We start from the raw sequence: 22,363 nt of genomic DNA on the forward strand, positions 1-22,363 counted from the left end.
GGTTTTTTTTCACTGTGTGTTAACACACTCATGGACTAGTAGTCCTTGCCAAGCTAAACTTCATGTATCAATTGTTGCAAGTGCACACAGGCAAATTTGCAGTTGAATCAACTGTAGGTTTTGGGTTTTTTGTTAAGGAAATCTAATTCAGGTCCAGAGTTCTCAAACTTTTGTCAATAAAGCTTTATTTTCTCAGTCATTGTCATAATGTAGCAATAGTAATGTTTTATCACTTACCTTCAAACACTGACGTCTATTAAACTTGATAACATGGTGTATAAAGCACCAAGTAATTTCGCTTTCTAAAATGTAGCACTTGTCCTGTCTGGAAATAACAGAATGCAGTGATTGTTTTTTTCAGTAGGAAGTGCTGAGTGTTGTTCTGTATTATTATTTCAACAGTGAGAAAGCCAATTTTTTTTGTTACTTATTGCACAGTAATTGCGTGTCAAGAATATAATGCTTCACATGTATATTACCTTGAGATTTGAACGGTAATAACATGAAACACTGCCAAAAAGCAGGATAGTGAAAATGAAGCTGTGTTCTGTTTTTCAAAGTAGGTAATGTTTAATTAAACTCTTCCTTACAGTACCTAATGCAAAAAGTGCTATATGTAAGAATTTTTTAGTCTCAAGCACCCAGCTTTATGCCTCTTGTTTCATTTGTTATGTACCAGATAACCTGTCAGAGGTTTCCAGAATTTCCTTACAGTGAAGTAGGTAGAGCAATGTTTATTTTTGTGATTACTGAAGCATTGTGGTATCTACAAGGGCATACAGAAATGGAAGACAGCTCAATTGCAGTAATTTACTCCCTCTTTCTAAAAATGATTCAGTAAATTTTTAAAACACAGAGTTAAATTACTTATTAAAAAAAATTAATTCCAGATAGGATACAATTTGCTTTCTGTAATGGTACATTTCATATGTTTCAGATATGTTGTCCTAGTTAGAACAACTGGGACCAGTTCATCACTGGATGGGTGTAACCCAAAACTGTGTATTCTATAGCCTTCCATGCCATTTCCCAGAAACTGTTATCAATGAACCATTTACACATAGAGCCTGACTCCTCAGGCTATAAACTAGGTGTTAAGNTGAAAAACCCTGTCGCTGGGAGTTCCCTTTCCCTGCCCCTCAAGACGTCGGAATGGTTCTTCAGATGGAGATGGAACTAGAACTGGGCTCCCCCATGCTGTGGGTGGGGAAAGGGATCCTAGAATAGTCCTCATTGTGAGGCATGAATATTCCAGTTCTGATGCCATAGAAGTTGTCACTTACCAAGCCTTAGCTCTTGTGTACTGTTTTGTCATTGTTTTACAGAGATATTAGAATATGTCATCTATCATCAAATGTAAATTATTATTTGGGTACATAAACTTCTTTTCCCATAGGTATGCAAATTCCTGTGAAAAGTTAGAGGTAGCTGGAAAACACTACTCATTTATGGACCAGACCAAAGCTGTCAGGTAGAAATGTACACCACTGGTCCTGTGTCAGCAGACAAAATGATTCCTAGAACAGAATTGAAACTACTGTGTTCTCAGAGCAAGGACTGCTGGTATGGCACATTTTTCTCCATTCTTAGGGCTTTTGACAAAGGAGTCAGAACCTTTCTGTGCTCTGACATTCCTTCTAAAGACCAAGTACTGTGTGAGAAGACCATTAGGGCTCAAAGAGCTTGTAAGGAAAGCTAAGGTGGCTTAAGTATTTTTATACTTTCACGTCACAGAAAGGACCAAGAATTTTGCATTGATTCTGTGAAAAACAGAAAAAAAATAGCTCCATTGACTGTAATTGTTATCACTAAGTTATGGTTGATATTCATCTGGAATATAGCAGACCTCAAAATGAAGTTTTTCCCTGTCTGGTTTGGACAAAAGTCAATAATTTATGCCTCCATTTTCCAAATGAGGATTTGCATTCCCAGGCTAGCAGCTGAAGGACTACAGATAATTTTTTTGAAGCTCCAACTTCAAGTGTATTTAAGTAAATTACTCATTTTACTCACACTGCTAGAAAGAAGTTTTGTACCAATGAAAATTCTCAGTCTGAAAAAAAGAATTTAATGGAAATCAATGCTGTTCTGTGGAAAAGTTTGGTGCCAAGATGTTGAAGAAGGAGCATAGTAGAAAAAAAAAATGGTACTAGACTAATACATAACCCATGCCTTAAAAGTAAAAAATTCAAATAAAACTTTCAAAGAAGCTACAAAAAGTATGGAAGGAAAGAAGAGGATAGGAATGTTTTATTCCCAAATGTTATCAAAATGCATTTCAGCTAATGCTAAAATTCCTTTAAGCTTTGGGGAATTACTATCTGCTAAAAAAAAAACCCAAACAACAGCAACAAACAAACACAAGCAAACAGAAAACAAAACCCAAACAATGACAACAACAAAACAAACAAAAAAACCAGACCAGAAAAAAAGTAGGACAAAAAAGAAAACAAAAAATTCCTTTACACTTAAAAGCTGTTTCCTAGGATTTCTAAAACTAGACAGAAAATACAATGCAATTTTTTATTTTTAAGATATATATATATATATATCAAGCTAAATAATCTAGTCTACAAACATGTTGTAAGGGGAAAGTAAAAATGGATAAACAAGATGAACAAATTTTACACAGCAAAATTGTGATGCTCATTTCTACCCCTTTTGCCTTCCTCTAACTCCTAGCTCCTTACTTTATCTATGATAGTCTACCTATTTTTTTATACTTTATCTATGATAGTCTACCTATTTTTTTATTCATACTGATTTTGTACTCACATGATTTATTATCAAAATTGTTATAGAATTGGTCCCCCTCACTAGCAGGTAACATATGTGGAGTAGGTTAAAGACTGAAAGTCTTCATTTTAAAAGGGTAGATGACTGTCTGCAAGCTAAGTAATCCACCTTTATTCTTGGGGCTGATTAGAGATGTCACTCAAGTGTTTTCTCATTTGAAATCAAGCATCTTGAATAGTAAGAAACTGAATTGTGTTATCACCCCAGTCTAAGAGAATTAAAACTTGAATTATCAACATCAAAGAGAAGAACCAAAAAGTAACAGGAACTACAATTGCTAAAGGATTAGCTAGTCTCTGTCATTATGACAGCTTGTACTTTTATTCCTGAGTTCCAGGATAAAAAAGTTTTCTATTAACTGTGGAAAAGTTCAAACACAACCTCTACAAAACCCATCTATGTGTTTACACCTTCCTTCCTTCCACCAGGTGTATAAATGGGCTTAGAAAATCTTGCTCTTTCATATTATTGGCTTCTTGAATGCTATTCTCTGTTGGAAAGAAGGTTGAGTCTCTACTAAAGGCCATTTCAAAAAAAAGAGGTTGGCATGATGTAGGTGTACCTTGTGACTGTATTATACTGAAGTTTTGTTCTAGTGCTCTAGTTCTTCAAATGTAAACCACGTGTTGTACTGAGGAAAATGAAAACATACATGTAGATTTGCTACCCCAAAATGAAGTACAGCATTTCACATAAAGAAGCTTTCAGACTTTGAATAAAAGCATATGGAAGCACAGGCTTAATAATTTTTAGTGAAATGTTTCCCTGTCTTACACAAACAAATATATGACACTGTTAGCAATATTTTATTCAATGTATAACCAAGCAAGTTTTTTCCCAAACAGATACATACACTTACTGCAGAGTATACACAAAAAAAGCCAGTCCAACAAAAGAGTAGATCCTTGTGATTGCTTCTACAGTGGTAATGAAGCACTTTGTAGAACATCTTGAGAGAGATGCTTAAGTATTTGTTTCAGAGTCTGTAACTGTAATTCACTTGCTAATTCCCAAAAGTGCACACATCTTTTCCAGGAAAATACTTTTTCAGAAAGACATAGGCTTACTGTTTTGGGAGGTTTTCAAATATAAGGATTTCTTTTAAAAAATCTGTTCCTAGAGTTGTTCAGAAATAGAAATAACTCCATGTGGTACCAAACTGGAAAAAAAAAAAAAAAAACTTGATAGCATAGTTCTTTTAAACTCAAAAATATTATAATGCCTGTGGTCACAGGCTAAACACTTTTCTTTCCACCCTGGAAATAAAGAAATTACTATATTCTTAAATAAGGCAGTTTTTGTAATCACATTATCACTCACTCATTCAGTCTGCATTTTTGATTACAAAGCAGCTCATATACCTTTATAGCTGTCAATAAAGGCAGAGTATAAATCAGCAAAAGAAGATCCCAGGAGATCCATTTTTCAGTCTCAAACCATGATGTCTTTAATATTATGAGTGTGAGCTAAAGACTTGCTGATGTGGATGTTATCAAGATAACCTTGAACTAAACCTAAAACCCAATAACAAGTAGTTATGTGTGTTTCTGCTGGCTTTATTCATTATTCCAACACAGATTTCATAAACATATAAAGTGAGTTATATCATGTGTTTGTCAAATAGAACAGGTAACTTTAGTGGTCCAAGATTTTCTTAATACTTGAAAGAGACACCCTGAATAGTCAGATTTATTTTTCTATACCCTTAGACTACATAAGGATAGTATTTAACAAAAATAATGACTCTTAACTCAGTCCAGTTCATGTGTCTGATAATATTTATAACATTTAAAGCTGTCTTAGAAATTTCCTGACTACTTTGTGGCAGATAATATTATCTTTCCATACATACTCTTTGCCAAATTATAATATTTTTTTCTGTGTAAAGTTTATGTCTGAATTTAAATAGTACTTCCCCTACTCTAATGCTTAACACTATATTTTTAAAGAACATATATCTTTGGACTGTCATTTTTCCCTTTGATCTTAACTTTGCTGGGAAAATCAAAATAAATGTATTTTAGTCTACTATTCAGAGACTGAACACCTGTTACAAAGATTTGTTTTTTCTTTTTCCAAATCCACATAGTTCTACCCCATGAAAATGTATGTTTTATTGCATGCATCTGCTTTGCCTTAGCCAATGTCTTTCTCATCTGACTCCTGTGTCTCAAAGGTGCTCTTTGATCAACCAAGACACACGTATGTTCTTTAAGTTTTCATTAAAGTAGTTCCATTCATAACAGAAATTCTGGTTGTCCTCAAGTGCTTGACTTCAGCATTTTTTGGCTTTGTATTAATATTTATTTCCTTAGACGAGTTATACACAATGAAAAGTCACCATTCTTGCTCTCACAGACAGAAATCCTAACCTGAATTACTGATGTTTCAGTATTATTGCTATTCCAAGTTTTCTACTGTCCTGGACTTGAAACCAGACCAATCCAGCTACCATATTTTGAAACCATGACTTCAATTCATATACAGATTTTTCAGCCAGTAATTTCTAATTGCACTAGTACTCTAGCAGTTTGGAGTAAAATCATTGCATTAATGAAAACATACCAATTGAATTATGTTGATATATATTTTCCTCTTGCAAAGGGATAAAACACCACTAGAGTAAATTTTACTTCCCAGTGTCACTAAAGTCCACAAGGTGCAGTTTTACTATGTTCATGGTCCACTTTCTCTATCTTTGCCATCAGAGAAACAATCCTTCCACAGACAATGTATCATTAAAAAAAAACCCAAAAAATAAAACAAAAAAAATTAAAACAATCCCCCCAAAAAATAAAACAAAATTAAACCAAAACCAAACCAACCAAACAAACAAAAACGTTTAGGGCTGCAAACATTATCCAATGAAAACAGGAAGATAAATATTTTGGACAAAAAATACTAAAGATTAAAGGTTTTTATCATCCTAGCAGTAAAAAGGTCAGACAACTCAATATTTCACATGGTTTATGACTTATATCTTGCACAGTGATTTACATCAGGAGCTGTCATAGTCTTGGAGGCATTTATTTCTCAGACTTACTTGTATTTGAAAATACATAAGTATAGCTAAGATCTATCTGTACTTGCAATTGCCAAAATCTCAAATGGACCTTTCTTTAAGTTATATCAACATAACAAAGTACATGCCTACCCACAAAAAGATAATGGGAGTGTATATATGGCAATAGAAATGTATGTTCCAAGAAAAATAATGTAAGATTTAACATATCATAGAAATCATAGTTAGGGGATTTATGCAACATATGAGAAGCTCATTGCAATTATAGCATATACAGCAATCCAATTTTTTGTTCTCCAAAATAGCTGCAAGTATTTTTAAAATTTAATAAAAAATTTAAAAAATAAGGTAGAAAAAGAACCTTGCCCAGCTTATTCTCCTCCAATATCAAAGCTCTACGTGCATAAAACACCTTTTGTGGGTGCTGAGACGAACCATTTCCTTCTCTCTTCCAGAATGTGCCTATTATACTAGAGTTAGAGATATAAATGTCTACTCAAAGTCAAGATTATATATTTTAAAAATTAAGATCTCTCCACATCCCCTTCCTCCCTCAAAAAACCAAAAAAATCAGTTTTCCCTATTCTTGATAAGAGAGAGGAGAGACAAACACATCAGTTCTGTAGATACAAGGAGTTTCACTCAAGAGCAAAAAATTCTGAATTATTTTATCTGCATACTCTAGAATATTTGTAACTTTTTCAATTTTTTTTCAAACTTAATCTAAAAGAAAACTGGAATATCACACTGATAATAATAAAGTTTTCATGTTTAGAGGTTTGGTGGTGGGTTTTTTTCTGTAATGAATTTACTGCTCCTGTCTCCATTATTTCAATTCTTTAGATACATTCAGAGTGCATCTACTAGAAGGAGAACTTAGACATACTAAATGATAGCTAGGCGAAGAGTTAAAATACTTCAGTCCTAAACTCAGCCACCACATCATCTTCTTACAAAACACATCTAAATGAACATTCTTGTTTTCATTACTGTAAAGAGAAAAGACTAGCCTGGGCTGATTATCTTAAGTAGTTAAGTCACACAGCTCAAACTGACTGACAGAAAAAATATCATTTTCTCCTTCGCTGTTTTTTATGTTCATTTGGGGTTTTTTGTTGTGGTTTTGGTTTTTTTAAGACATGTCAGTGTGGAGGAACATCCAGGGTTGCCCCATCCCAGGTGCAAAATCCAGTGCTTTCCCTTGTTGAACTTCATATGGTTGGTGATTGCCCATCCTCTAATTCATCAAAACAAATGTACTGGAACAGGCTTCTCAGGGAAGTGGTCACAGCATGAAGCCTGACAGAATTCAAGAAGCATTTGGACAATACTCTCAAGCATACGGCGTGACTCTTGGGGATGGTTCTGTGCATGTCAAAGAGTTGGGCTTGATGATCCTTGTGGGTCCCTTCCAACTCAGCATATTCTGTGTGATTCTGTCTGAACTAATCCCTCTTCATATAGCTCTAATGTGAATTCATGTTTCCTGGAGATGGATGTCAGATATTACACATGATTTTACATGTATATGGTTTTTTTTCACTGTGTGTTAACACACTCATGGACTAGTAGTCCTTGCCAAGCTAAACTTCATGTATCAATTGTTGCAAGTGCACACAGGCAAATTTGCAGTTGAATCAACTGTAGGTTTTGGGTTTTTTGTTAAGGAAATCTAATTCAGGTCCAGAGTTCTCAAACTTTTGTCAATAAAGCTTTATTTTCTCAGTCATTGTCATAATGTAGCAATAGTAATGTTTTATCACTTACCTTCAAACACTGACGTCTATTAAACTTGATAACATGGTGTATAAAGCACCAAGTAATTTCGCTTTCTAAAATGTAGCACTTGTCCTGTCTGGAAATAACAGAATGCAGTGATTGTTTTTTTCAGTAGGAAGTGCTGAGTGTTGTTCTGTATTATTATTTCAACAGTGAGAAAGCCAATTTTTTTTGTTACTTATTGCACAGTAATTGCGTGTCAAGAATATAATGCTTCACATGTATATTACCTTGAGATTTGAACGGTAATAACATGAAACACTGCCAAAAAGCAGGATAGTGAAAATGAAGCTGTGTTCTGTTTTTCAAAGTAGGTAATGTTTAATTAAACTCTTCCTTACAGTACCTAATGCAAAAAGTGCTATATGTAAGAATTTTTTAGTCTCAAGCACCCAGCTTTATGCCTCTTGTTTCATTTGTTATGTACCAGATAACCTGTCAGAGGTTTCCAGAATTTCCTTACAGTGAAGTAGGTAGAGCAATGTTTATTTTTGTGATTACTGAAGCATTGTGGTATCTACAAGGGCATACAGAAATGGAAGACAGCTCAATTGCAGTAATTTACTCCCTCTTTCTAAAAATGATTCAGTAAATTTTTAAAACACAGAGTTAAATTACTTATTAAAAAAAATTAATTCCAGATAGGATACAATTTGCTTTCTGTAATGGTACATTTCATATGTTTCAGATATGTTGTCCTAGTTAGAACAACTGGGACCAGTTCATCACTGGATGGGTGTAACCCAAAACTGTGTATTCTATAGCCTTCCATGCCATTTCCCAGAAACTGTTATCAATGAACCATTTACACATAGAGCCTGACTCCTCAGGCTATAAACTAGGTGTTAAGAGGCCTGCGAGATAGGATGTTGCTTTTGTCCTCACACCCATTAAGGAACCCCCCCACCCTGAGGGAGGTACTGAGCATCCCTGCCTGAACTGGAGGATATATAATCTTGGAGTCTTGGGACTTTTTTAACCACTCGTGGGATACAGAGGAAGACTGCAGATCACGGCTCTCAACCAAACTGCAAACCACTGCTCTCGACCAGACCGCAGACCACCACTCTCGACTGGACTGCAACCACCACTTTTCAAACAGACTGCAACAGGTTTTCCCCTTCCTTTTACTTTGGACTCGGGGCCCAAAGAACACCACTCTGTTCATGCCCCAGGGTGCTGGGTTATACATTTGGGTTTTGTGGGTTAAAACCACTTGTTTGTCTGTATAATTGTATTTATTGTATTATTTTATTAAATTATTATTCTGACTTACAATCTTTCTTCTCAGTTGAGTTCATTTCCCCTGCTGGTTTACCTTTAAACCAGCACATATGTACAATGTCTGAAAGCTTTATGTAATAATACTGAAAATAAAGCATCCATTTGCCTTTCAGAAAACCACGATAAAACCCACAGATAACTGAATCACTTTAATTTACTGATTGATGCATGGCTGGTGTTGACAGCTGCCCAACAGACGTATTGACATTATGTTTTCTGGTACTTCCTAGCACTTAGTATAAGCAATGGTTCCTGTATAAGCCTGTACCCAGGCTAACATACTGGCCAACATCCCTTTATGTCTTTATGTCTTAGGCTGCTCACCTAAGAAACCTCTTTTCCAGAGGGCAGATGACCAAGTCTCTCTACCTTACATCTCATTTTCTAAGCGGTCTTGTTCCTGCATTTTCTTTCTCCTGAGTCTTTTACCCAGCATGTTGTTGCAGCTATCTCAGAAATAGGCTTAATTACCTTTTTATGCCACAAAAAGTAACATGTAATGTGCAATTAGAGTAAGAACAAAGTTAAAGTAACTATCAGCAAATTGCATGTTCCAGTTTTCCTTTTGTTTCCAACCTTCTATAGTGCTGCTTTGTTAAAGAAAACAAGGAGCAGCCTGAAGCAGAAAAAAAACCAACATAGTTTTTCCTGCATGCAGCACAGAATTTCTTTTTAAGGGACAAACAATCATTTGATGACTAACAGATCTAGATTGTTTTGCTACATGTTAAAACTGACCTTGGTTGTAGATTATTTAAATGATCAGTAGTGAGATATAAATAATTACAGAAGGATCATTTGTGGATGCTGTAAATTATAGGGGAACATTTTTTTTAAAGAAAATGGGAAAAAAAGAGTTTTGTTTAGTTATTTTCTTCTTTGTCTATTCCCCTTTCTTCCACTAGCTTTTTCACTTTATTTAATTTCTTTTGTCACTTGACTGCATCCAAGGTCAGACTAAATGAGAGACAATCTTAAAACAGATAATAGATGACAGAAAATGCATTCAAAACCAAATAACGCAATAATCCGATAGTGGCAGTAGTGGAGATGTTACCAAACCAGAAAATATGCTGTAAGCAATCATTTTTTTTCTGTAATTTTAACCTCTACTAAACAACTAATAAATATTAACAGGAGAGAAAATATGAAAAAAAAATAGTTCTAGAGTTTTACAAATTATTTAAATTGAAACGACTTGCCATTCCATCAGTTAGCTCTATGATTCAATTCACTGAATAAACTGCTTTATTGTAAGAGATATCACTACATTGACTATTATTTTCATTGCCATATGTGCTTACTTTTAATGAACAAATTGTTGTACAAACCAATATGTGATCCTAAGTAAAAAAATAATTATGTCTTCTGAAATTTTGATTGGAAAAAAACCCAAACCAAATTTTCTTTATATAATTCCCATTTCCCCATTGAAAAAAAACCACTAAAAATACTTAAAAACCAAAAAACTAATGTAGTTGCATAACAGTTTGATAGACTGTGATGGGTTGCTAAAAATTATTTGTGAGTTATTAATACTTCAACATTTACATGATCCATTTTACTCCAATGCATAGAAGAGACATGCAATAAGGCAGAACTGTGGTGGATATGGGTATTATAATACTAACATTTTCTAACTTAGAAGTGTTTGCCTTCACTGACTTATGTTCCTCTTTATTTTGAGTAATTAGTAAATAATTTAAAGTAAGCAAGGCATAAACACAGGCTAATCATGAAGTCTGACAGTGTAAAGCCTTCTTAAAACTGCAGATAAGTGGCACAAGGTCACGCAAGAGATTTCCTTCCCAGGAATTCCACACTACTACAGCCTCAGAGAGAATCACACTGGCTTACTCTGGAGGTAAAAGAATAGGGACTAACTAGCCCTACTGGAAAAACTTTGGAAATCAGAGCTAGGTAAAGAATGGAGCTAATACTTCTACATTGCCTCAAGTTTTGCAGACTACCTTGTTCATGTCTAGCTTGGCAGGAGTGGCCTGTACTATGTAGTTATTATGCTAAACAGTTGTGAGAGTAGGTTCTATGGAGCCATTTATTTCTTTACAATCAATTCTCTGTTATAAATGTCACACAATACACTCACCTATTCATACTGTCGAAGGCCCTGACTTTTACTGTCATTAATATCACAAGTCAGTTTTTTGCAGGCAGGGGTTTAGCTTCATGACCTTCAGTTTGACAAAGGGGAGGACAGAGAAAACATGCGCTCTAGTTTTGTTTAAATCAGAGCTGGATTGGCTTTTTTACTGTTGCAGATGCTTATAATTCATAAAATTATTATTAGTTTCCCCTTCAAACATGAGTACATGTAAGAATCCCACAACCATCTGTATTTGAAACTGATAGAGTAAGCAAACCATTTTAACAGGTACCATTACATCCATTCAGGCTTTTGTATTCCAGCAAATATGCTCCACTGTAAAGTGTATTCTCTAGCATTTTGGTAAGGAAATATTATGTATTTACTATATTTGTTTTAATTATTTAGTAGTAACTGACAACAGAATACACCAGTCAGTATGTTGAATGAAGGTTAAGGTCTCTTCTGTGTGAGTAATGTGAACTACGTTTCACTTCTATCTTTCCTATATTTGATATAGTTATAACAACTGAAAATAAAAGCAGTGGGGTTGCAAGAGCACAATAAAAGTATAAGATAGCAAAAATAGCCTTGTAAGTTGGCAAGAACAACAGCAGAGGTGGCAGCAGCAACCAAAGTAAACACAGGGTTTGAGCTGCACAGGGAGGTTCCCAAGGACCCCGGAACAGCACCCCCAGCCTGGACCTGGCAGCTCTTAACAGACAATTAGGGGAGGAAGGGGCATAGCCAGGACAATCTCCAGGCGTAGCTGGAGATTTAAACAGCTCTAGAGTGTGAGTCTGCTTCCTCCCTGGAGCCCCAGTAAGGGATATTACCAGGAGACTCTCTAACTAATGCAGCCCTCTGATTATTACCCACTGCTGGTTGTCCAGGTTGGCAGTGATGAGGATGATAAGAGGGGTACCAGGGTAATTAAAAAGGACTTCAAGACTCTGGGTCATTTGGTTGGTGGGACAGGAGCACAGGTGGTATTTTGCTGAATTCCTTCAGTAGCAGGGATGAATGATGAAAGGAACAGGAAAATACATATTATTGATAAATGGCTTAAGGCCTGGAGCCCTCTGTGAAATTTTTGGGTTTTTTTGATCATGGGGCAATTTTTATGGCACCAGGCCTGCTGGAGACAGATGGGCTTCATCTGTCTACCAAGGGCAAAAGGATTCTAGTCCATGAGTTGGTAGGAGTGATTAAGCCGGCTTTAAACTAGGTTTGAAGGGGGAAGGGGATGAAACCAGGCTCTCCAGAGATGAGCCTACGGGTAGTAAGCCAGACTTAGGGGTGAAATTAGCAGCCCAGCTGAGATGCATGTACATTAATGGACACAGTATGGGTAACAAACAAGAGGAAGCCATTGTACACCAGGAAAGCTATGACACAGTTGCCATCATGGAAACGTGGTGGGATGACTCACATGACTGGAGTGCTTCAATAGATGGCTACATGCTCTTCAGAAGGGACAGGCAAGGTAGGAGAGGTGGAGGGGTGGGTCAGTGTATTAGGGAGTCTCTTGACTCTGTAGAACTTGAGGTTAGTGACAATATGGTTGAGTGCCCATGGGTAAGAATCAGGGGGAAGGCCAAGAAGGCTGACATCCTGGTGGGAGTCTGTTACAGACCACCCAATCAGGATGAAGAGGTGCATAATTATTCCATAAGCAGCCGGCAGATATTTTAAGATCTTGGTTTTGTGGGAGACTTTAACCTGCCAGATGTCTGCTGGGAACTCAACACAGTGGAGAAGAGGAAGTCTAGGAGGTTCTTGGAGTATATGGAGCACAGTTTCTTGTCACAGCTGGTGAGTGAGTCTACCAGGGCTGGGGCACCGCTAGGCCTGCTGTCTACAAACAGAGAAGGGCTGGTGGAAGATGTGGTGACTGGAGGCCATCTGGGGTACAGTGACCATTTAATGACAGAGTAGTCAATACTCAGTGAAACAAGGAGGGGCATCAACAAAACCTCTACCCCAGATTTCTCAAGGAAGACTTCGGTCTATTCAGGATGCTGATTCTGACAGTACCTTGGAAAACAGCCCTTAAAAACCAAGGGGTCAAGGGAGGATGGATATACTTCAAGAAAGAAATTTGAAGTCACAAAATCAGGCCGTCCCTATGTGCCAAAGGATAAGCCAGTAGGGAAGAAGACTGGCCTGGCTGGCCAGGGAGCTTTTGCAGAAGCTCAGGTAAAAAAAGAGGGTGTATGACCTTCAGGAAAAGGGGCAGACAACTCAGGAAATGTTTAAGGATGTCATTAGGTCATGCAGAAAGAAAATTAGAAAGGCAAAACCTCAATTAGAACTTAATCTGACCACTTTTGTAAAGGATAATAAAAAGTGTTTTTATAAATACAATAGTAGCAAAAGGAGGGGCAAGGAAAACCTCCATTCTTTATTGTATGCAGGGGGGAATATAGTTACCAAAGATGAGGAGAAGGCTGAGGTACTTAATAACTTCTTTGCCTGTTTTCAACAATAAGACAGGTCATCCTCAGGACAACTGGCCTCCTGAGCTAGTAGACAGCAACAGGGAACAGAATACCCCCCCCATGTAAGCCAGGAGGAAGAAGTTAGTGAGCTGCTGAGCCACTTGGATCATCACAAGACTATGGGACCAGATGGCATCCATCCTAGGGTGATGAGGGAGCTGGCAGAAGAGCTCCCCAAGCCAGTCTCTATCATTTATCATCAGTCCTGGCTCACTGGAGAGATCCTGGCTGACTGGAAGTTGGCCAAAGTGATGCTTATCCGTAAGAAGGGCCTGAAGGAGGATCTGGAAAACTACAGGTCTGTCAGCCTGACCTCAGTGCCTGGCAAGGTTATGGAGCAGATCATCTCGACTGCGACCACGCAGCATCTACAGGATGGACAAAGAATTAGACCCAGCCAGCACAGATTTAGGAGGGGCAGGTCCTACCTGACCAACCTGGTCTACTTTTATGACCAGGTGACTCACCTGCTGAATGAGGGGAAGGCTTTATATGTGGTCTACCTGGACTTCAGCAAAGCCTTTGACACCGTTTCCCACAGCATTCTCCTGGAAAAGCTGACAGCCCACGGCTTGGACAGGGGCACTCTCTGCTGGGTTAGGAACTGGCTGGAGGGCCGGGCCCAGAGAGTGGTGGTGAACGGTGCTGCATCCAGTTGGTGGCTGGTCACTTAGTGGTGTCCCCCAGGGATCAGTGTTGGGCCCAGTTCTGTTTAATATCTTTATTGATGATCTGGATGAGGGAATTGAGTGTACCATGAGCAAATTTGCAATGACACCAAGTTGGAGGGAGTGTCAATCTGCTGGAAGACAGGAGGACTCTGCAGAAGAACCTGGACAGGCTGCATAGGTGGGCCAAATCCAATGGTATGAGGGTCAACAAGACCAAGTACTGGGTCCTGCACTTTGCCCACAACAACCCCATGCAGTGCTACAGGTTGGAGTCAGAGTGGCTGGAGAGCAGCCAGGAGGAAAGGGACCTGGGTGTACTGATTGAAGCAGGCTGACCATGAGCCAGCAGTGTGCCCAGGTGGCCAAGAAGGCCAATGGCATCCTGGCCTGGATCAGGAACAGTGTGGCCAGCAGGGCCAGGGAAATGATTGTCCCGCTGTACTCGACACTGGTTAGGCCACACCTCAAGTACTATGTCCAGTTCTGGGCCCCTCAATTCAGGAAGTATGTTGAGGTGCTGGAGTGTGTCCAAAGAAGGGCAACAAGGCTGGTGTAGGGACTGGAGTCCACATCTTATGAGCAGTGGCTGAGGGACCTGGGATTGTTTAGCCTGGAGAGGAGGAGGCTCAGGGGAGACCTCATCACTCTCTACAACTACCTGAGGGGAAGCTATAGCCAGGTGGGAGTCGGTCTCTTCTCCCAGGCAACCAGCAGTAGGACAAGAGGACACAGTCTTAAGCTGCACCAGGGGAGGTTTAGGTTGGACATTAGAAAGAAGCTCTCCACAGACAGAGTGATTGGGCATTGGAATGAGGTATCCAGGGAGGTGGTGAAGGCACCGTCCCTAGAGGTGAAAAGACTGGATGTGCCACTTACTGCCATGACTTAGTTGACAAGGTGGAATTCGGTTATAGGTTGGACTTGATGATCTCAGAGGTCTTTTCTAACCTACTTGATTCTGTGATTCAGTGAAGTATTAGATATTCCCAGAAAGCTTTGTAGCAGATGTCATGCTGTTGCTTTTAAAAAAGTTCTTGATGAAATCTACTGAACACCATTATTTATAGCATTTAAGTACAGTTGGGTGGTCCCCTCAGGAATGCATCTTGACTACTGAAATGCAACAATATAGTAGCAACAGGTACTTTTAAACATCAGGCCTGAGAGCTTAACAATAAAACAAGCACAATATTTAAGTATTTCATATTCCAGAGGGACAGGATGAGCTGCTTTCAAAACTCAGTGCTCATGTTCCACTGCAAAATATGTACTTGCATCCATGCATAAGCAAAGGCAGACAATAGGTACTCAGTCTCAACTGAGCACTGTTATCCTCATAATTTTTCTCCTTCAAATTTCTCTTTCTCTTACAGACTGGGAATAAAGCCCTTTGCAGAGGCTTAGACTGCCTTGAAACTTCCATTGTATCAGCATGGTCTTTGAAGATTGACCCGCGCTTGCTCCTCCTGGACTTTATGGTAGATAGATGAATGACAGTCCTGATCTGAAGGCAGTGTGCCGAAGCTAAATACCATAATCTCTGCTAGCACCACAGTGGGTTTGGCTTGGAGCTGGTGGGCACCTAGCCACATGGAAAGGAAAATGAAGCAAGGGCAGGTCTGTTTGCCAAAGACAGTGACGGAAAACCTGTCCGCTAAAAATTATTTAATCCAGATTGACACCTCAACATTTAAAAAGGTCTGAGTGTATTTGGAGCCCAAAATTAGGACTGTAGCCCTTGTTCAAGCACTATTTAAGCGCAAGCTTTAGGTCTGCCATCAGCCAGGAGCACATAAATTTTACAGACTGATTTTAGACAAGACTCAATAATTTAATCAGTGTTATTTGCAGAAGATTACATTTTCAAATCTACATCAGTATGATTTTTTTTTATATCCCCAAAAAGAGAAAACAGCTTTACTATGGCTTTTCCATTGTCTAAGTTCCTAGAATCATAGAATGGTTTGGTTTGGAATGGACTTTAAAGATCATCTAGTTCCGACACCGCTGTCATTGGCATTGACACCCACTAGATAAGACTTTCCAGGGCTCCCTCCAAACCTCATCTTGAACAGTTCCAGAGTTGCGCCACTCACAACTTCCCTGGTTAAACCTGCTCCAGGTGAAACCTCACCACCCTCACAGTGAAGAATATCTTCCCAATATCTAATCTCAATCTACCCTTTCTCAGTTTAAAGACATTCCCCTTCGTCCAGTCAATATATCCCCTTGTAAAAAGTCCCCACCTGGCTTTTTTGTCTACCCCTTTTAAGTACTGAAAGGCTGCTCTAAAGTCTCACCGGAGCCTTCTCTTCTCAGGCTGAACAATCCAAACTTCTTCACTGTGTCTTCATGGGAGAGGTGTTCCAGTGCTCTAAGCATCTCTCTGTCACTCCAGCATATCCATGTCCTTCTTTATGTTGGGGGCCCCAACTCCACGTGGGGTCTCACCAGGGCAGAGTAGAGATGGAGAATCACCTCCCTCAACCTTCTGGACACACTTTCTTTGAAGTAACCCAGGACACAGGTGGCTTTCTGGGCTGCAAGCACACATTGCTAGGTCATGCCAGGCTTCTCATCCACCAGCACCCCTCAGTCCTTCTCTTCAGGGAAGCGCTCAATCTGTTCTCTGCCCAGTCTGTCTTTGTGTTTGGATTGCCCTGATCCAGGTGCACAATGTTACAGTTGGTCTTGTTGAACTTCATGAGGTACACATGGGCCCACCTTTCAAGGCTGTTCAGGTCCCTCTGGACAGCATTCCTTCCCTCCAGTGTTTCAACTATCACACACAGCTTGATGTTGTTGGCAAACTTGCTGAGGGTGCACTCATTCCCACTGTCCATGTCTCTGACAAAGATGTTAAGCAGTGCCAGTCCCAATACTGAGCCCTGACAATACCACTTGTCACTGGTCTATACTTGGACACCAAGATGTTAATCACAACTCTTTGAGTGCAACCATCCAGCTAATCCCTATCCACTGAGTGGTCCACCTGCCAAATCCACGTCTCTCCAGTTTAGAGACAAAGACCTTGTGCAGAATAGTGTCAAATGCTTTGCACAACTCCAGGCAAATGAGAAGCTATTAATCATATACAATTTGCAGTAGATTTGATGACTACATGGGGAGAACACTAAAGTGAAATATAGATGCCTTGTTTTCTTACCTGCTTTGTAAAAAGAAAATAAAAGGAATCCTTTGAGATCAAGTCAAGGTTAACCAGGAAACTGAACCTTACTAACACAGGTGTTGTTTTGCATGGGGTTATTTTGACAACATTTACAAAAAAGTGAGAAATACCAGTGGAGATAAGAAACTGGAATATTGTCTTGAGCTTGGAACATGACTAGGTAAGTTGAAAGACTCAGTCTCTTTTTAAAGCAGATAAAAATATTTTAACAAACACAGAATAAAAAATATGATTTTATTCTGTTTGATTGTCTATGACAACTCAAACCATTGCTTTATATCTTAGGGAAAAAAAAGTTTGTTATATATACTTTAAATCTCTAACAATTACCCTTGAGTAGGCTACTGCAAATTAAGAATTCTCTCATAAAATCGAATACTATATTTTTAGTTTTCCTTTGCTGGAAACAAGTTACTGTAAATCAGTGAAACTGTTTACAAGTGCAAACAGATCAAATCTAGCACTTCACATCATTTGAGTTTACAACAGTCAATCTATCTATTCAGTATAGTAGCTGCAGCTCCAAGGAAAATGCTGAATAGTATTAGATGTACAAAACACTTTAACACATTATCTGAAACATTTTTCTTAAAATTGTTCTGTCTTTAATGTAAGACTTGGTTTATGGACAAAAGAGCCTCCTACACATTCAGGTGCATGTGCACACATACTAGCATGCAATTGTATTTCTTCAGAGATTTTTCTCCCAAGTCAAAAACAGCATGAAGAATACTGACAGATAATGACAGAGGGTACAGTACATCAACTTTTCTGTCAGTACAGTGAAGAGTTTTACTATAGACTGCTTGCAGCAATGTAACTAATTAGTTGTTATGTGTAGTTGTGTAGTTTCACAATGGAAAGAAGTTTTCTGTAGATGTGAATAACCTGTGCACCAAACGCAAGATGTATATATTGAAGAAAGAAAAAGAATAGTAAAATTTGCCTGTAAGCGATTAAAATAATTTCAAAAAACTCAGAAGGTGGTTGCAATGAGGTTTCAAAGAATGCTGGTGGCAGGGGTAAATGCTGAGTTCAGATAAAACAGACTGAAATATGCTAAAGTATTTCTAGTTTGGGTGCACATTTTATGTCTCTATTGCCAAGATCTTGGCTTTGAGGAGAAAGGGATATTTTACAGAAGGAATATGACATTGAAAAGTCAAATAAGGATGGGAAAACCGTTCTCTTACAATCAAAAATAGATCAAGAATCAAGAAGAGATTTTTAATGGAGGTCATCTTACCTTTTAGTATTCAGACTATGGCATAAAATACGATATTACATTATGACAGTATAATGTCAGTGATATATCTCATGGGTACATTTAAATGACATACATTTAAATGCTCAGGCTTTAGAGCATGAATTTGAGTAATTTGCATACACATTAGAAAAACATATTAAAGTTACTATAATTTCAGTTACAGAATAATAAATTAAACTGCATATTTTATACAAAAAGGACTTCCTAATTCCTTTTCTCATTTCATATCTATATAAAATGAAAGCTTCAGATGTTTTTTCTGCCTTGTCCTAAAAGGAGATACAGAGCTGAAAGCAACATTCTGATTTCCATGTTATAGGAGTAATTATATCAAGAAATAAAAATTCATAAAGATCTGTTATTTTTAAATATAAAGCTTATCTTTTGTTCTGCAGCAAGGATGGATTATGTACCCATTTTTTTAAGGTATGGAATTTCAAATTTTTGGATTACGTTAAAGACAAATACCAGTGTACATAGTTATGATGAGGTGTAACTCTTATAGGGAGTTTCACTGCTATTGTTTGCTTAAATCTTACTTAACTTGTTCCTTAAAAATCTGGTAAAAACCAAAAATAACTGTTATATTTTATTCTTGGGTCTTAAAAAAACTAAATCCCTGGGTACACAGAAATTCCAAACTAAAGTGTTAGTTAGGGAAAGTATATTTTTTATTTGCAAATTGTGACAATTATTTTACTACTATGGGAGCATCCTTAAAAAAATAATATTAATGTCTATGTATTTGGGCAATAATATAAAATAAAAAGAATGTAGAGCATTTATACCTCATACTTAATTTTAAGCGTTGGATAGCAGCTCCCATGGAAGGGGGCCAAAGGGGAGGACAATAACAGTTGGCACCCATTTGTTGTGAGAAATAGTCTGTAAAAGAATAGCTTAAAGTAAAGTACCTTACAGCTCAAATAAGGAGATGTGAGCTTTGATAGGACAAAATGTGATCTGGGAAGAAAGCATTCCTGGGTAAGACATCTTGCAGCAGAACAATCCTTTCCTGGGAGGTCCCGTGCAGATGTGGCACACGGTTTTGTACCTACCATCTTAAAAATGCTGACATACATTTGAAACAGAAGAAGTTAATACAAGACTAAAATACTAATTCTATGAAGAAAAATCTGCAGATCTGAATATTCTGTAGTCAAAAACACTTCTGCGAGTATTGTATTTACAGTGCTGGAGTCCCAAGAGAAATGTAACAGAAATTAGGCAGCAGATCTGACAAGTTGAGACTACAAGAAAAAATACAATGATTTAAAATTATATTGCACAATGTGAGTATCTACTTGTTTAAAGGCAAGAACATGCTGGATGACTCTTATTTTGAGATTTTGGAAATTAGGAGTTCAGTCTTCTGAAGAGGTTAGAAGACATTGCTTCAGACTTTCTGCATCATCTGTAGGGTTCTTGTTAGTCAGTCCAAAATTAAAACATATATCCAGAAATTTTTTGGACATTAAATCAAGTGAATCAATTTATTCATATAATGTTAAATCAAACCTTAAATCTTAAAATAAAACCGAGGTAACTTAACAATGCTCTCATGTATTTGTAAAGACTAATAAGAGGGAACAAGAGTAATCATCGATCATCACTCTGTATTTTTGAAGAACATTATTACTGGTTAATATTTATAATATTTTATATTTATATAAATATATTACATATAAATATATAAAATATTTATAATACTTTAATATTTATATATAATTAATTTATAAGTTTATTACTGATGATACTTCATCCCACTGACAGACTCAGGTGAAGTGCCATACAAGCATTGATAAGAAATAAGACAGGTACGAGTGTTCCACTTTGTTTCAAGTTATGTTAATTATTCAAATAGATGACACATCAGTTGATAATTAAATTAGATGTTTTGAATAAAGAGAATACGTTATGCCCAAGATACCTACATTTTAACAGCCATAGAAACATACAAGATTTGAGTGTAAGTATCCATAATCCATCTGCAAACCAAACCAAAAATTTGTAAGCAGGCTACATTTGTACACAGACCAATTAAGTCCATTTAATGATTTATTCTCTGTATTGTAGAGATACTTTAGTCTGTAGAATCATTTCCCCTTTATAAAGACTTTAAATGCTGCATAGCAATATTCAGAACAGAATATTAAAAATACTCTTACAGTATTACACAGTCTGTGTACCAAAGACTGCATACTTGCAAGTTTACATGACTAATCACATCATAACAAGCTTTTGTATTCCCACAGAACATCTGTGACAAATTCTGCACTTGGAGTGCTTTCCAAGAGGAAGTTTTACATGGATTTCTATGGAAGCTTTGAATTCTTCTGATGTCCTGCACTATGAGAAAGGTCTCATCTGTACTGATGCCTCAGTCTTTTAGTCCATGGTTTTTTAGGCAACAGTACTGAGTGATGGAATTTTGTGGAACACACAAAAGGATGAAGATCAGAGCAACTTCGTTGTTTGGTATCTTCCTCTTATTCTTCTTTTTTCCATACTGCTATACTGTATGTATAAGACAGTCTGATTTTAATTCAAAGATAAATTCTTCAGTAAACATGTGGCATACTAAGCATAGTCCAAGATAAAATAATATCTGATATTAAGTGTAACCATTGAGAAATGCAGGTATTATAAAAATGACAGATGTCAAGGAGTTACAGGCTGTCTAACCTCAGATATAGTCAGCAAACAATTTCTTAGGGCAATTAAATGATCATAAGAAAATAGGATTTATGGTATGTAAAAAGATTCAAAGAATTTCTTTGAAATTCTCTTAGGCAGAGGAAGTTGAAAAAGAATATAGACAAGTAAAAAAAAATAACTCTAAAAGCTATGCTACACTAAATATTTGGTTAACAAATGTATGAACAAAAGGAATACATTTTAAAATAAAAATTATTATGATTATCTAGTCATGTGGAAAAAACCTTCATGTCTAAAATGACAGTAAACAGATCACAATATTTATACTTGCTAAATATCTTCTGAAGTTCTTATAACATTACTACAAAGAGGCTTTCTGTAAGAAAGCTACGAATCAGTTCCTAAGGTTTTCAGTAATAGCAAAAGTGATTGAATATGTTAAAATAGGATAGAAAGAAGGAGTTTTGACTCAGAATTTGAGTTGGTGTTATCAGAGAACCTAGTCTCACATATTAGAAAGGTGGACTCAGAATGTGATATTTCTCTTTTTGCTTCAAATGCTCCAAATATGAGAGTCCAGTACCCTAGTTTGCATTACAGAACTTACATTCAGTTGTATAGAATACAGACAGGTTAATGCACCCTTCAATTTCTGTTGTGAATGAAGTAGCTCCTGAGAATTGCTTTTTTACTGATAAGCAAATTTAAGTTCACATTTTAAGTTTTATTATGTAAAGTAGTAGTACTGGATCCAATGTAATTCCTGGGTGACTTAAACTGCAACCAGATGTGTGTCTGGGTGGTTGCAGTTTTCACATGCTCTGTGTCGTGTCACAAAACTCTGTGCCAAAAGAGGTTTAATCCCACACAGAGGACAAGAAGGAATGAAAAGGGAGAGAAACTGATCTGCTGGGAAGGAGAGGAAAGAAAGATTGTTTTATCTCATTTGACTTGTCAAGCAAGGCTGACTTGGCAAAGGAAGGACTGAGCAGTACAAAGTCCTTAGACAAGGAAAACTTGCTTGAAGTGTAAGCATTCTAAAATTCATCAGAGAAACAAAGCAATTGTACTAGAAAGTTGAATGTCAGTGC

Source organism: Lepidothrix coronata, unplaced genomic scaffold, assembly GCF_001604755.1.
Source record: "Lepidothrix coronata isolate B3197 unplaced genomic scaffold, Lepidothrix_coronata-1.0 Scaffold0, whole genome shotgun sequence".
NCBI lineage: Eukaryota > Metazoa > Chordata > Aves > Passeriformes > Pipridae > Lepidothrix > Lepidothrix coronata.